Genomic DNA, 17,716 nt, shown 5'->3' on the forward strand with positions numbered 1-17,716 from the left:
CTGTTTTTACTAGAGCTTATTATTTTGCAGTTTAATAGAAGGAACAAACATTTATTGAGCTCCAGCACTAGAAACTGTTTGTAAGGTAGATATTATTATTCTCATTTTATTATTTTTATTATTATTATTTTTTGTCTTTTGTCTTTTTAGGGCCGCACCCGTGGCATATGGAGGTTCCCAGGCCAGGGGTCTAATTGGAGTTGTAGCCGTTGGCCTACACCAGAGTCACAGCAACTCGGGATCTGAGCCGAGTCTGTGACCTACACCACAGCTCTTGGCAACACCAGATCCTTGACACGCTGACCAAGGCCAGGGATCGAACCCGCAACCTCATGGTTCCTAGTCGGATTCATTTCTGCTGCACCAAGATGGGAACTCCTTATTCTCATTTTAAACATGAGGAAACTGAGTCTCACAGAAATTAAGTAACTCATCCAAGGACAAACCAAGTTGGCAGAGCTTGGACTTCGGGTTCTTTTGACTCTGGTTGTGGATTTCTCTTCCCAAATACAATCAATAAAATGTATTAATGCACCACTATTAAACACCATTAAATCAAAGTTGCATTTGTTTGGCAAGGAAGAATTAAATAATGCAACTCTACCCCTTCTTTTATGTTGTACTTTTATGTACTTCTTTTATGCTGTAATGTCTGATATTAAATAGTAGTGCTGGTTCTTCTCAGGCAACCCCAGCCAGACATGAAATTATCCCAGTTACTAACTCCTTAGGTGACACATATGTATTCCTGCTGCATTAATGTCCCCAGCATTCCTGCTTCCATTGGCAAAGGGGCGATTTCTCCCTGTTTTCCATTTAAATGCATTAGAAAGGCCAGGACAATGAGCCCTTAAAGAAACATGTTCAGAGATTCTCAATCACTAGTCGTCCTTCAGGACACTCATTCTCTCATGTTGACAGAGAAATAGGATCAGTCAACTAAGTATTCCACCCTTATTTTTCCCCACTATTATTGAGACATAACTGACATCTAACATTGTATGAGCTTAAGGTGTACATAATGCTTTGATATAGGAATACAGTGTGAAATGATTGCACTGCCTCTTTTTTTCTTTCTTTTTGCTTTTTAGGGCCATACCCATGGTATATGGAAGTTCCCAGGCTAGGGGTTGAATCGGAGCCACAGCCATAGCAACATGGGATCGAAGCCGTGTCAGCGACCTACACCACAGCTCATGGCAATGCCAGATCCTTAACCCACTGTGTGAGGCCAGGGATCGAACATGCATCCTCATGGATGGATGGATCCTAGGCCGGTTCATTAACCACTGAGTCACAAAGGGAACTCTCCCCTTCTCATTTTTTTTATGAGCATCCCAGGAACATGGTGAGAAGTTATTCAAATATTGTTTCAAGTTGCATGCAGAAAATTAGATATTTAAAAAATTTTTCATGTTATATGAATTTCTGAACTAGAATTTCAAAGAAGTCAGGCTGTCAATTCTTATAAATGTTATTATCAAAATCAACTTTAAGAGCCTTTTTATTTCTAGATTGAAAAGACTTTAAAATGTTTACATAAGTAACAAGAAACTAAGATGATCATATACAGAGTTTAGGTATGTAAATAGTAAAGCTTAAGAAGCTACTGTGGTCAGAGTTCATTACCATGCCGATGCCCATCAAGACATGCCATGCGAATTACTATTGTACCCAACAAGTTAACTTACAATAGAACATATACACCTAATTGCCCTCATGAATCATGATTTTTAAGCTTCCATTTATAAAGCATATCAATCAGGCATTCTGATTAAAAACATTATAGCCATTACTGATGGGAGAGGAATAATAAAGCCAGGAGAAAAGCTTTATTTATCAACCATAGTAGCATAAGAGTGAGGTTCTTTTTTGCTACCAAGAGTCTTTTTTACTATTGTGATAATGTTTTATCAGTTATATTGCCTAACATAACAGAACTCGTGTTATCTCAAGAATAACTGTTATACCAGTTATGTTATAAGAGGCTTTCCTGTGGGAAAAACTGTGTTTTTCCATTCTCACTTCAAATATCTATTCAGTGATTTAGGGTGTGTTATTTGAGTGACTCTGTAATTTGTAAATAAACTCCTAGGAATGCATACAAAATATTTATGAAATTAAAGAAAATGTACATGATTCATTTCATTTCTTCTGTGGTCATGAAATAAAATATATTTGTGCATAAGGAGTATTTAAATAAAAAATAATAATCTAGGTCTTTTGCTTTAGTCTGTACTTAAAGTATGCTATCTTTTAACTGATGAACAAAACAGCTTGGATACTCTAACTTAAAACATGACTCAATTGCTGCTTGACTTTAAATTCTGTTGTCTGATTGTTGCCTCACTGGGATAATATGGATCATCGTCTGGTCTTTCATGTGTTGACTAACTAGAAGGAGGCTTCCTGGTTTCTCCTGAGATATTGTTTCTTTTCTTTTTTTTTTTTTTTTTTTTTTTTTTTTTTGTCTTTTTGTTGTTGTTGTTGTTGCTATTTCTTGGGCCGCTCCCTCGGCATATGGAGGTTCCCAGGCTAGGGGTTGAATCGGAGCTGTAGCCACCGGCCTACGCCAGAGCCACAGCAACGCGGGATCCGAGCCGCATCTGCAATCTACACCACAGCTCATGGCAAAGCCGGATCGTTAACCCACTGAGCAAGGGCAGGGACCGAACCCCGCAACCTCATGGTTCCTAGTTGGATTCGTTAACCACTGCGCCACGACGGGAACTCCGAGATATTGTTTCTTTTTTGCTGTGGTTAACATCACCATGACGCTTGGAAAAAAATGATCACATTCCAGGCTACTAGATGGTGACCTGAGCCAAGAGGCCGAATTAGGAATAGCACAGTTCTGTCCTATCCCTTAAATATTCCATGAGCATCTATTTACGGAAATGCTTCATATTATAGTCCTTGGCCTTTAACACTTTGCAGCCTGGCAGAGGAGTAGAAAATGTAAGAGTACAGCTGCATAAAAGGGGCCAGGGTCGGAGGTTTATAACAAGGAAACTTGGAACTTTCAATGTTAATTAATGTCTCTCTCCTAAATTGACACTCGAAGGCTGGCATCAACCAAAATACTCTGCCATTTTGGAGTAGCAGATTCTTAGGTAGCATTGTTTGTTAATGGATCATCAGGTTTGGGGACAAAGGGATATGGAGGGAAGAGGAAGAGGCGGAAGATGACTAAGGTCTGGTCCTGAGACACCTCAGTGGTTCAGAAGGTGGTAGAAGCTTTACCTGTTTACTGTGACCTTGTTAGTCTAGGAGACACAGATGCTATTTGTGGGCATGAAAAGCTGAGTCACCTTGCAAAGGTGCAGATGAGTCATGGCCTTTCTTCTGTATCCATTCTGCATCTTCTACTAGCATCAGATGTACACCAGAGTAGTTCTATACAAGAGTAGTTCTACACAAGTTAAAAGTGCCTTGGAGATTAGTGAAAATTAACAGATTTATGGCAGATTTGGGGGAACATGGAAATAGAAAGTTAGTCAAAGCAAAAGCTACCTAAGCCACTTAAGCAGGATTTTTAGGACATAACTCTCTGGGTCTGTCCTGCGAGAGACTCCTACAACCTGTACCCCACCCCATCTCTTTCCTCACCTCTCATAAGCTCCTGGGGCAAAAGGAGACAATTTGTACTTCTACTGTACATATTTGTTGGTGTCAGTAATAAAATTAAAAAAAAAAATCAAAAGAGAATACTTTGCAAAAAATGCAGATGTGAGAGTTCCCGCTGTGGTGCAAAGGGATTGGGGGAGTCTTGGGAGTGCTGGGACACAAGTTGGATCCCCGGCCCCAGCACAGTAAGTTAAGGATCCAGCATTACCGAAACTGCGGCTTACATCGCAGCTGTGGCTCTGATCTGATCCCTGGCCTGGGCACTTCATGTGCTGCAGATCGGCCAAAAAAGAAAAAAAAAAAATGCAGATGTGTTTGAATAGATAAAATAAGGGGGATTTGTTTAGGGATTTAGAGGTGAGGTGAGATGGTGTGTGTGTGCCTACAGCTCATCTTTTGAATTTGTGATCCATTTTTGAGGTGAATAGGCCCTCATAACATTAAGAAATATTTCTGCCAGACATACCTATTTTCCTAGAGTATTCTTAGGGGAATATTCTCAGACAGAAGACTACAATTGTGCCTCTGCCTGCTTCCACTTAGCTACTGAAACATACACATCCTAAATTTAAAAACCTCACTCCACCAGAGAAATAATCACATCCAGTTTTCCCAGGAGTTCCTGGGAAACCTAAAAATCTCATTCTTACAACTCAAGTTGATCCTACAATTAAACAGAAAAACTTTATAAAAGGACTTGAATTTTAAAAGTTAACTCTGCTCTGTTCTCTACTCCTTACCTTCCCCTCATCCCATATAAATACAAATGACAGCATCACAAATAGTAGCCATCTTCTTGTGGCAAATATGATTCATGTCCATAGCAGCCTCTTGTGAAATCTCATTTCATCCTCCCCACTTCTTACGGTGCCCGAGGCTGATGCTTAAGAAATTATTATTATTATCCTTATACCTCCACTTCTGGTGTCACCCTGGCCACTAATATAAATGTATACTGATGGTATTTGAAAATGACAAGTTAACCTCATTTGGTAATTCTTTTTTTTTTTGTCTTTTTAGGGCTGCACTCGTGTCATATGGAAGTTCCCAGGCTAGGGGTCCAGTCAGAGCTGTAGCTGCCGGTCTACACCACAGCCACAGCAATGCCAGATCCGAGCCTTGTAGGTGACCGACACCACAGATTACGGCAATGCTGAGCACAGCCAGGGATCAAACCCGTGTCTTTATGGATGCCAGTCAGATTCGTTTCTGCTGAGCCATGAAGGAATTGGCAATTCTTAATCCTTCAGGCTCAGATAGTCTGTACTGTTCCTTTGTGTGTCTGAAAACATTTTCTTTGTCTCTGTGTCTGCTAAGTCAAAGGTTATAAAATTTTTACATGTGTGTCTATGTATTTGTGTACAGATCTTATATATCTGCACATATATGTAGATGTATGATTATTTTTGCCCCAAATTCTTGCAGCTTTCATCCAATTTTTTAGGAATCTTTTCTGATGACTTCTTCTTATCTGTCCATTTTGATTTTCTTTTGAGCATAGCCTGATTGTTTTCCTTTTGTCCACCAAGATCTTAGAAATAGATTAGTTGTTTATAATAATCGTCATTATTATTAAAAATTAGTTGGTTCTGGTAGAGAGGGATAGTGTAAATGTGAGCTTCATGCTCTCTGACCAAAAATAGCATATGGATTTTGACAAAAGAGGCTGGATCTCTCTGGCCTTTCCACGTAGGAACCAGGCTTGCTCTTCTTGCACTTTGTTAATACAAGAATACTAGTTAAAAAAAAAAAATACTAGTGAAGCTAGTATTTTGGCTTTCACTAGAGTGGCATTTGTGACAGTGGTAGGAGCTCTTGGTCCAGAACTGGGTTAGAACATGAATGGAAACTCATTCCGTTCCTCGTCCCTGAGGTTCAGGGTTAGGTGGGGAAGGGCTGGAGCCTCCAACCCCCTTGGGAAAGGCCCACCTTTCAGTTGATCTCCTCTCCCCTCTTGCCCCGTTGTGGGGGCACCAAGACGCCTTGTTCATCAGAGGAAACACAGCAATTGTCTAATTATAAAAACCCCAGTCTCCTTGGAACATATACCTAAAAGGGAAAAAAGTGACTTAATCTATTAGAAACTGTAAAAGAAATTCTGTTCCAATATCTAAACAACTGCTCTGTGAGGTAGCTCAAATTTACTTTTCTCTCTTTTATAGATGAAAAAGGGAATACTCAAAGAGACTACATTTCCTATGGAAGGTTAAAAAGCTACTATGTATCAATGCAATTTTTGTAAGTTAGAAAGAAACCAAGCTAAAAAAACCATATGGCAACTTCATACAATTCAACATAGCAGGAAACACAGGCCTGCAGTGTAGGGATTCTGTCTCCGGTTCCAGAGTCTTACCTGATACACCCCTGTTTCTTACTTGGATCCTCAATGGTGACTTAAAGTGTATTTATTTAAATGTCAATTAAATATGTAGAAACATATGGCTAAGCATAAACTGTTGCTAAGCAGGACCCTATGAGGCTTCCCAGAGGAGACCCACCCAATCATGTCCCCCACCTGCCTTTTTATCTGCAGAAAAACTTTAGTCAAAGAGTCATTTTAATCAGAGAAATGAGAAAATATAGAGAAAAAGGAAAACAGTCAATACAATACAGTCAAGACAATAATAATAGTATAGCCATCCAACAAAATCAAGGACCTTTAGTTCTTCCTTGAGGACTATAGATAATATTCTGAGTGTGTCCTTGGAGCTGTTTTGCAGGTGCTGAAGCCCCCACCAGGTGGAAAAAGTCAACTGTTCTCTGCCCATCAATGTGTAGACCCCATGGAACCAGAAGGTTGATGACACTGACTCCCCATTACCTCACCACCAACCAATCAGGAAAATACCCATGAGCTGATCACACCCTCCTCCTGGAACACTAAGATTCCTCACTACCCCCTGGGGTGTGGGGGCGGGAGGGAACAGTCCTTGAGGCACTAGCCTGTTGTGTTTCCCTCTTTGCTGGGCAATTAAAGCTTCTTTTCCTGTTTCCTCCAACTCTGTCTCCTCCAACTCTGACTCCGCCTTTCTCTTTGGGATTGGTGTACAGAGGCAGCCAAGATTTGGCAACAAAAGCTCTGACCCCCCTTTTTTTGTCTTTTGTCTTTTTAGGGCCACACCCGTGGCACATGAGGTTCCCAGGCTGCGGGTCTAATCAGAGCTACAGCTGCCGGCCTGTGCCAGAGCCACAGCAATGCCAGATCTGAGCCGAGTCTGCGACCTACACCACAGTTCACAGCAACGCTGGATCTTTAACCCATTGATCGAGGCCAGGGATCAAACCCAAAACCTCATGGTTGCTACTCAGATTTGTTTCTGCTGCACCATGGCCGGAACTCCCTGAGCCATGTAGCTTTATTAAACTCCATGAGCAACAATTAAAGGAAAAATTCAGTTTAATAGTGTTTCCCCACAATACAATACTGAAGAATAAAAAACACTGTTTGATGACATTATTTCACTGCATACTTACTAGTACACATAATGTTCATGAACTCGAACGCATCTGTGTACAGAGGTGGAATTTATGTAACACGACTGCTTTTTTATGACAACCTGCCCTTTATAGCACTTGCTGTGTGATGACTCAGTTCAATTCTTCCACCTCTTGTTTCTATTTGCACTACTTGTAAAACTTTCCCTCATTTATACTTTGTTTGCTCTTGAATTGAACCCATCATTCGTCATTTGTCTCTGTTTACATTATTTTTCTGTTCTTCCATGTTATTTACCATTTACAGTAAAGCCTTTAACATATTAGCAATAATTGTTTTATTTTTAGTTTTTTTCTCTCTTTTCTTTCTTCCCAAGGTCACAGGTGCAGCATATGTAAATTCCAGGGCTAGGGGTCCAATTGGAGCTGCAGCCACTGACACAGCAACATGGGATCTGAGCCACATCTGTTACCTACACTGCAGCTTGCAGCAAATGCTGGATCCTTAACCCACTGAGCAGGGCCAGGGATCGAACCTGCATCCTCATGGATACTAGTTGGGTGTTCGTAACACACTGAACCACTACAGGAGCTCCATTAGTCCTAATTATTTTAAACTCCTTTTCTGATACTTCCAACATTTTTTTCATATCTAAGTTTGGTTCTGATGCTTGCTTTGACTCTTTGGACTTTTTCCCTGTATAGTGATGTATCTTTTTAGTTTTTTTTGTTGAAAGGCTAGTGTGTTGTATTAGGTAGTAGGAACTGAGGTGTGTGAGAATTTATGGTAATCAGGCTGGGAGCTGAGTTCGATTAATGTTTGCTCTATCTATAGCGGCCAGAGGCTTCAGATTCCTCTAGCAGTTTGGTTTTATATCTTCTGTTGACCTGGGATTCCTTAAGTTCTAGTCCTTAGAGTTTTTTCTGTCATAATCCACTAATATTGTACTGGAGCCTTGCTGAAGTGGTGGTGAGATGGGGGAGGTGGTGGTGTCTGTAATCTTCCAATTTGATGTCAGTCATTTATTGGCCTGGTGTCTGTCCTGTGACTTTCACGAGTATTTATTAGATAGCCTTTCCCTGACTTTAGGTGAGACAGGAAGACAAGAAGGGCTGAAGTTAAGAGGAAAGCTCTTCCTTCATAACTCTGGGTTTTTATCATGGAGAAACTTTTGGGAATATCTCATAATTAATCTTCCCTCAATCTGGCCAGAGCCACAAGGACATTTTCCTCAGATCTTTACGTTGAGAAGCCAGTGGTCACCTCCCCTGCCCCTCCACTCCGTGGCTCCCACTCATGGTAGTCTGCACTCAGATGCCAACAATTCATCAAAATTATGATCTAAGTATATCTACCAGTTTGTGGCTCCAGCAGCTTCTGCTTCAGGTAGGCAGATCTTGGCTGGCAATCTTCAAATTTGCCTGTTTTTCCAGATAGCAGGGGGGCAGTTTGCCCTGCAAACTCACTTTTCACATGGGTCCAAGAAATCTAATTGGTTTTCACTTTGTCTAGCTTTTTGGTTGTTCTAAAGATGGGAGTGTCCCTGTCCAAGCTCTTTACCTGTCAGAGCTGAACGGGTAATCTCCTGATAAAGAGCCTTATCTACCTATGCAAGACAGAGAAATGTATGGAAATTGTACATTAGTAGTGGACAATTAGGTATGAGATCATCGCAAATAACCAAACTCAGTTTCATGTTAGAAATAATAAGATTAGCTCTAGGTGAAATAAAGCACCATTTATGAAGATCTTAATTATTCCTAGAACAGCATAGATGATGGTGTTCAGTGATAAAACAGATGGAAATTATAAAAAATTTCTTCAGTGCCAAACTGGGCTACAATACCAGTGCTGTTGTTTACTAGATCATTGGCCCTGGGCATGTCACTTAATCTTTTGTAGCTTCAGTTATCTCATCTGGAAAATGAGTTGTATAAGTTTGAGAGATAATCTATGTTATGAATCTAGCAATACATAGCCCTCACTAGATGCTCAATAAATGTTCACAGTTACTTTTAACTGAAAAAATTATGATGGAAAAATACTTCAGAAGTACTCCAGAGAACTTGAGGAGTACTAATTGTAGACCATGTTCTGAAAGCTCATTGTTCCAAGGCAGGTAAACTGACCAGAAAACCAACTACTTGGTGGCTATAAAAACTCAGATTGAATTTGGTCCAACCCCAAGGGAAAGATAGGCATGATCCTAGCCTGCCACCTGCTGGCCATGACCAAATAACAAGACTAGCTGGACGTTCCAACTCCTAAGTGAAAAAGGCAAAAGATGTTTAGTTTGTCTCAATGATTACAGCATAAGTTTTCAAGTATTTTTATTAGTAGATCTCTTTATCAGCATGCTTTTGTGTGAGAGTCACAGTAATTTTTATTGATAACACTCAGGAGAGGAGATGGTTTTGTTCAGCTTATTAGTATCATCTATGACTCAAATGTGAATCAAGGGATATGGAGACATTATTCACTATGATTTTCCTTTCATATGTCAATATTTTATAGTTTTAGTATGGTGTGATTTTAGTGGCATTAAACTGGAACAGACATAATTAATTATAATCAGCTTCAATTATTATAATTAATTATAATCTATTAGACCAGAGGTTCCCAAAAGGCAATGTGCAGACCAGTTGATCTGGCCAATCACATCAGATTGCCTAGTTTATGATTTATACATACAGAATCAGAATTTTTTTTTGGTAAATCTGAGAAAGTACTATTTTAAAAAAAAAACTCCCTATGTGATTCTCAGGAAGCTAACTTTGGAGACTATCCTACAAGGTTATAAACTCCTTGAGACAAGGTCAATTTCTTATTCATTTTTGAATTCTTGAAGCTTAATAATGTCCAGTACACTCTAGGTGCTCACAAAAGTTAGACAGATGAATGAACAATGTGTGCAGAGACAAATTAATTGATTGATGACTCCTGGCACTAGTTAAAACACAACAGTTGTGCTGGGCTAGAACTTCTTGGGCTTCTGATTTATGTATACTAGCCAGTTAGGCAAATATATTTTTATTGTTGAAAATTTCAATAAAGTTACATACACTTTGGCTCTTTGGGATTGAGATGGCTGCATGTTGGCCCTGCAAGTTTTAGAGTATATCAGTTAAAGAAGATGGAACCATCCTAAGTTGCAACCTCTTAAATTCTGTAAAGAGTGACTGATGATATTGATAAGGCATAAAGAACAAAGGGGGATGTCTTTATTTGAATAAACATATGTTTTGTTGTAGGGCTATTAATTTCCTTTCCAATAAAAAGTTGACATATAGTTGAATTGATTTATTAGAAATTATTTGTCATTTTTACATGATAGGATTTAGATGAATCATCTTTAGCTTCTTTAGGCAGTTATTCAGCTCTTGCAGGAATCTCTTGAAATTAAACAGTATTTAGTTTTAGTAACAATGCATAGAGGCAGTTATATCATAGCAGAAAAGTTAAACAAAGAACTGCTATTGAAGAGATCCTTTGTGTGTCTGGAAAAAAATTTACCTGTAGTAGTTAACTCTAAAACATGATTCAACTCAGTAAAACTATCAAATTTTCTTTATTGAACTATAGTTGATGTACAATATATATCACATCTTCTTTATCCATTACTCTGCTGATGGACATTTAAGTTGCTTCCATGTCTTGACTATTGTACATAGTGCTGCAATGAACATTAGAGTGCATGTATCTTTACAAATTATTGTTTTCTCCAGATATATGCCCAAGAGTGGGATTGCTGGATCATATGGTAGTTCTGTATTTAGTTTTTGAAGCAACCTTCATACTGTTCTCCATAGTGGCTGCACCAATTTACATTCCTACCAACAGTGTAGGAGGATTCCTTGTTCTCCACATCCTCTCCGGTATTTATTATAGCCTTATTAATGATGGCCATTCTGACTGGTGTGAGGCAATACCTCATTGTAGTTTTTATTTGCATTTCTCTAGTAATTAGCAGTGTTGAGTATCTTTTCTTTTGGCCAATTGTATGTTTCCTTTGGAGAAATGTCTTTTTAGGTCCATTTTTTTTTGATTGGATTGTTTGTATTTTGATATAGAGCTGTATGAGCTGTTTGTATATTTTGGAGATTGATCCCATATCAGTTGCATCATTTGCAAATATTTTCTCCCATTCTGTGGGTTGTCTTTTCTTTTTTCTAAATGATTTCCTTTGCTATGCAAAATATTTTAAGTTAAATTTGGCCCCATTTGTTTCTTTTTGTTTTTATTTCCATTACTCTAGGAGATGGATCCAAAGAGATATTGCTGTGATTTATGTCAAAGAGTGTCCTGTTTTCCTCTATTAGTTTTATGGTGTCTGGTCCTCAATTTAGGTCTTTAATCCATTTTGAGTTTATTTTTACATATGGTGTAAGAGTATGCTCTAATTTCATTCTTTTACATGTAACTGCTCAGTTTTCCCAGAACCATTTATTGAAGAGACTGTCTTTTCTCCATTGTATATTCTTGCCTCCTTTGTTATAGAATAGTTGACCATATGTGTGTGGGTTTATTTATGAGCTTTCTATCAGGTTCCATTGATTAATGTTTTTGTGCCAGTGTCTGTTTTTGTGCCAGTACCATTATGTTTTGATGACTGTAGCTTTGTAGTAAAGTCTGAAGTTAGGAAGCCTGATTCCTCCAGCTCCATTTGTCTTTCTCAAGACTGTTTTGTCTGTATGGGTTCCATTGTGTTTCCATACAAATTTAAAATATTTTTATTCTAGTTTTATGAAAAAACCATTGTTAATTTAATATATCTGAGCAGAAATAAATAAAATAGAGATGAAGAAAACAATAGACCAGATCAACAAAACTAAAAGCTGGTTCTTTGAAAAGATAAACAAAATTGATAAACCTTTAGCCAGACTCACCAAGAAAAAAAGGGAGAAGACTCAAATCAATAATATTAGAGGAGTTTTTGTCATGGAGCAGCAGAAACAAATCCGAGTAGTATCCATGAGGATTCAGGTTTGATCCCGGGCCTTGCTCAGTGGGTTGGGGATCTGGCATTGCCGTGAGCTGTGGTGTAGGTCACAGGGGTGGCTCAGATCCCGTGTTGCTGTGGCTGTGGTATAGGCCAGCAGCTGTAGCTCTGATTCAACCCCTAGCATGGGAACCTCCATATGCCATGGGTCTGACCCTAAAAAGACAAAAACAAAACAAAACAAAACAAAAAGCTCCCAACAAACAAAAGTCCAGGCCCTGATGGCTTCACAGGAAAATTCTATCAAATCTTTAGAGAAGAGTTAACACCTACCCTTTTGAAACTATTCCAAAAAATTGCAGAGGAGGGAATACTTCCAAACCCATTCTAGGAGGCCACCATCACCCTGATACCAAAACCAGACAAAGATAACACAAAAAAAGGAAATTATAGGCCAATATCACTGATGGACATAGATGCAAAAATCCTCAACAAAATACTAGCAAACTGAATCCAATAATAAATTAAAAGGACCATACAACATGATCAGGTGGGATTTATCCAAGGGATACAAGGATTTTTTATTATCCACAAATCAATCAGTATGATATACCATATTAACAAACTGAAGAATAAAAACCATGTGATCATCTCTATAGATGAAGAAAAACTTTCTATCAAATTCAACATCCACTTATGATAAAAACTCTCTAGAAAATGGTCATAGAGGATTTCCTATTGTGGCTCAGCAGAAACAAACCCAACTAGTATCCATGAGGATGCAGGTTTGATACCTGGCCTTGTGCAGTGGGTTAAGGATCTGGCGTTGCCTTGAGCTGGTGTAGGTCATAGACACAGCTCAGATCTGAGATTGCTGTAGCTGTGGCGTAGGCTGGCAGCTACAGCTCCGATCCAACCCCTAGCCTGGGAACCTCCATATGCCACAGGGTGCGGCTCTAAAAAGCAAAAAAAATTTAAGAAAAATTTTTAAAAAGAAAGAATATGGGCATAGAGAGAACCTACCTCAATAGAACAAAGGCCACAGCTAACATCATACTCAGCAGTGAGAAGCTGAAAGCAAGACAAGGATGTCCACTGTCATCACTTTTATTCAATATAGAGTTGGAAGTTCTAGCCACAACAATTAGAGAATAAAGAGAAATAAAAGGGATCCAAATGGGAAAAGAAAAACCGTCACTGTTTGGAGATGACGTATTACTATACATAGAAAATCCTGAAGATGCTACCAGAAAACTACTAGAGCTCATCAATAAATTCAGTAAAATTGTAGGATACAGAATTAATACACAGAGGAGTTCCTGCTGTGGTGCTATGGATTAAGAATCTGACTGCAGCTAGGGTTGCTGGGGAGGCCTGGGTTCAGTGCACAGCCCAGAACAGTGGGTTAAAGGATCCACAATTGTTACAGCTATGGCTTGGATTCAATCCCTGACCCAGGAACTTCTACAGGCTGTGGGTGTGGCCATTAAAAAAAAAAATTGACGCAATCCCATTCTTGGGCATATATCCGGACAAAACTCTACTTAAAAGAGACACATGCACCCACATGTTCATTGCAGCACTATTCACAATAGCCAGGACATGGAAACAACCCAAATGTCCATCGACAGAGGATTGGATTCGGAAGATGTGGTATATATACACAATGGAATACTACTCAGCCATCAAAAAGAATGACATAATGCCATTTGCAGCAACATGGATGGAACTAGAGACTCCCATACTGAGTGAAATGAGCCAGAAAGACAAAGGCAAATACCATATGATATCACTTATAACTGGAATCTAATATCCAGCACAAATGAACATCTCCTCAGAAAAGAAAATCATGGACTTGGAGAAGAGACTTGTGGTTGCCTGATGGGAGGGGGAGTGAGTGGGAGGGATCGGGAGCTTGGGCTTATCAGACACAACCTAGAATAGATTTACAAGGAGATCCTGCTGAATAGCATTGAGAACTTTGTCTAGATACTCAGGTTGCAACAGAACAAAGGGTGGGGAAAAAAAATGTAATTGTAATGTATACATGTAAGGATAACTTGATCCTCTTGCTGTACAGTGGGAAAAAAAATTGAAATTAATACACAGGAATCTGTTGTATTTCTATACACTAACAATGAAAGATCAGAAAGGTAAATTTATCATTTATCATCACATCTCATTTATCATAACATCCAAAAAAAATCTCATTTATCATTGCATCAAAAAAAAAAAGCAAAAGCAAAAAAATGCCAAGGGAAAAAGCCACCTAAAGAGTCAAATGACCTGTACTCTAAAAAGTATAAACTGATGAAAGAAATCGAAGATGACACAAACATGGAAAGATACTAAGTTCTTGGATTGGAAGAATCAATATTGTAAAAACGACTATACTATCCAAGACAATCTGCAGATTCAATGTAACATCTATTAAATTACCATAGCTTCTTTATCCATTCATCTGCTAATGGACACTTAAACTGCTGTCATATCTCAGCAATTGTAAATAATGCTGCTATGAACATTGAGATGCATGTATCTTTTCAAATTAGTGTTTTTGTTTTTTCAGATACATACCCAGGAGTGGAATTGTTCGGTCATATGGCAGTCCTATTTTTAGGTTTTTGAGAAAACTCCATACTGTTTTCTGGTTGCACCCGTTTACATTCCCACCAACACTGTACAAGGGTTTGCTTTTTCCCTCATTTGTTATTTGTTAAAACTATCAGATTTGTTTTTTTAAAAAAGGGGGAAGTCCTCTAATTTACTAGTCAAAATAAACAACATTTCCAAAGTACATATTATATCACAATAATTTAGCAACTCCTGGGTAATCATTAGGTGATTATGTAAGAGCACTTGTTTCTTTGTTCTTATAAAATGTCACTAGACCAAAAAACAAGAAACAAAAAAACAATGGTGAAGGTTAGCAGCTTTTCAGTGGTATATATATTTTCAGATATTTACAAATTTTGAGATAAAACACAAAGCTCATACTACACATCAGAAACACAATTTAAAAAATTAATAGATCCAGATAACAAAAAAGAGGAAGCTATTATAGAGAAAAGTGGTTAACTGAATACATATTTTTGGAGAAAACATAGGGAATACTGCAAAAAAAATAGTATTTTCATCAGACTGTAGAACCCAGAGATGGTGGGAATTTACTTACCTCCATGTTAACCAAGACAGATGAATTTAAATAAAAACTGGAAGGAAAAAATTAAATATACGTTTATATCACATGTCTCTTTTCCCACTTCAAGTACATGGTTGTGTAACTTGAATATTAAAGAACAGGTCATTCTTCTTGGAAGTACATCACAATCGAGAAATCTGAAATTAAAAAATAAAAAACAACATTGGTAGAAGTTTTGGAAACAAACAAACAAAATACAAACTCTTTCAAACAGTGAAAACATATTAGATTCTGTTTATTGTATCTTGAAGGTTTCTGTTTTTATTAAAAACTGTCAATGAATGAAAAAAGTTTAGAATGCAAAGGGTGCAAAGACTGGCATTTATCACACGTTCTTAGAAATGATAAAGAGAATGAAAAAGCACATCAGCCAAGTGCTACTATTTGAAATTAAAGCTGAATTTTAAAAGTATATATGTAACTTAAAATATATATTTTAAAAGTATAAACATATATACTAAAAGTATATATGTAATTTTAAAAGTATATATATGTAACTATGGTGTTATGTAATAGAGACTAGAGGGTAAAATATAAAACCAAATAATTAACATAATAGCAGGTGCATTAAATGAAATAATTTGAATAAGGCAAGATATGCTAAGTATAGTTCAATTATTTTAGTTATAACCTCCCTAGAACACATGTAGAACAGATAACAATTATTGTTAGACTTGTGAATTTCTAAAATCCACCATTTCTATACATGAACATAGATTTTGCTCAGCAAATGATACAATTAGAAAATGATCAGATCTACTTATAAATACATAACAGAAAGAAAAATCATGTGAAGGGAAGAGATCTTTGTGATTTGTAACCATGATCTCCATCACGAGAGCATGTTGCCACAGCAAAAGCAATTTTTCCCTAAAGACTGAATTCAAAGTAAGTGCCAAAAAAGCTTCTGACGGCAGTGCAAAAATTGTGACTGTGAAAGAAAATAATGTTACCTGAGTGAAGTTTTATTTATTTTTTGCTTTTTAGGGCCACACCTGTGGCATATGGAAGTTCCTAGGCAAAGGTCAACTGGAGCTACAGCTGCCAGCCTACCCACAGCCACAGCAACTAGGGATCTGAGCCTTGTCTGTGACCTATACCACAGCTCAGTGCTGGATCCTTTAACCCACTGAGTGAGGCCAGGGATAGAACCTGCATCCTCATGGATACTAATCAAATTCATTTCTGCTGCACCACATCAGGGACTCCCTGACTGAAGTTTTAAATCCTACAGTTTTGAGGTTAACATGTTATGGCAAGTAGAAAAGAGAGTATCTTTGGGTTCATAGATTGATATCTGGAAAACTGAAATCTGGTACAAATAATAATTTTAGTAGCAATAGTATATTAATAATAATAATAATAATAAGCAAAACCACTAAACAACAATTCACCATTTCCTCTCTCCCCAGCCCCTGGCAACCACCATTCTACTTTCCATCTCTATAAACCTGACTACTCTAGGTACCTCATTTAAGTGGTATCACAAGGTATTTGTCTTTTTGTGATTTATTTCACTCAGCATAACTTCAAGGTTTATCTAGGTCGTAGCATTGCCAGAATTCCCTTCCTTCTTAAGGCTGAATAGTATTCCATAGTATGGAAATGCCACATTTGCTTATCCATCGTTGTGGATGGACACTTGTGCTGCTTCCACATTTTGGCCGTTGTGAATAATGTTGCTATGAACATGGGAGGTACAGGTTTCTTCCAGACACTGCTTTCAATTCTTTTGTGTGTTTATCCAGAAGTAGAATGGCTGGATCTTGTGGTAGTTCTATTTTTAACTTTTAGTGGACCTATATGTACTTTTATGTAACCTCCCCTTATTGAAGTTTACTCTCTACTACATCTAGTGACTCCCTGCCACGCCCCCAACTCCATATTCTCTTTAGAGACTTGACATGTGGTTCCGGTATTTATCTGGCTACGTGGGGTTGGAAAGGGAATTTCAGCCCCGAACTCTCTGCATATGAACCTTGAGCTTAATCTCCGTTTTTCCTTGCTACAACTCTGCTCCACCCCTATCTAGACTACATCTGTGCCCTAGGTAAATGTACCGGGAAAACTAATTCACGGAAAGACAATTCACTTAAATGGCCAATTTGCAAATAATTTTCTCTTAATCCTTTATTAATGTATCAGTTTGTCTTCATAATAGCATTTTAAAGCAAATTTAATTTGATTCTGCTCTAGTTCCCTGCTGCTGCAGCTAGAATCTGACAGGCTAAAAAAAAAAGGAAAAACCCTAAAGCTATTACCTACCTGTTTGATTTTTGGGCAAATCATTCGGCTCCATGGACAAAATATGCAAGACCGGGCTTACAATTGTAATTCACAGACTGTGTGTTTAAGTGCGAAATTGTGTGACGCCACCATAGTAACAGCAATCAGCGCGCATGCGCCCATTTAAAGCACCAGCGTGCCCCTGGAGCCACTCAGCCCCGCCCTCTTCCTCAGGTTGCACCGCCTCCGTTTCCCCGAGACGACTCCGCTCCGCCCTGCAGATTCC

General features: G+C 38.3%; 1 long non-coding RNA gene across 3 annotated transcripts; it reads right to left on the reverse strand.

Annotated features, from left to right (window-relative positions):
* Window positions 1-1,474: 1,474 nt before the first annotated feature.
* Window positions 1,475-17,586, reverse strand: LOC106504871 (uncharacterized). Of its 3 annotated transcripts, XR_014815189.1 has the most exons (5): window positions 17,470-17,586; window positions 15,178-15,341; window positions 13,026-13,073; window positions 4,656-5,676; window positions 1,475-2,512 (listed from the first exon to the last, which is right to left on the reverse strand). It is a non-coding gene; the product is annotated as an uncharacterized LOC106504871 (long non-coding RNA). The 3 variants fall into 3 exon arrangements; XR_014815190.1 differs by lacking the exons at window positions 1,475-2,512; window positions 4,656-5,676 and adding an exon at window positions 12,336-12,408; XR_001298767.3 differs by lacking the exons at window positions 1,475-2,512; window positions 4,656-5,676 and having other exon boundaries at window positions 12,554-13,073.
* Window positions 17,587-17,716: the final 130 nt, after the last annotated feature.

This window comes from Sus scrofa, chromosome 9 (genome assembly GCF_054392235.1).
Source record: "Sus scrofa isolate SSC_HxYL_T2T_F1_AM1 chromosome 9, Sscrofa_HxYL_maternal_Yorkshire_Landrace_v2.0, whole genome shotgun sequence".
Taxonomy (NCBI): Eukaryota; Metazoa; Chordata; class Mammalia; order Artiodactyla; family Suidae; genus Sus; species Sus scrofa.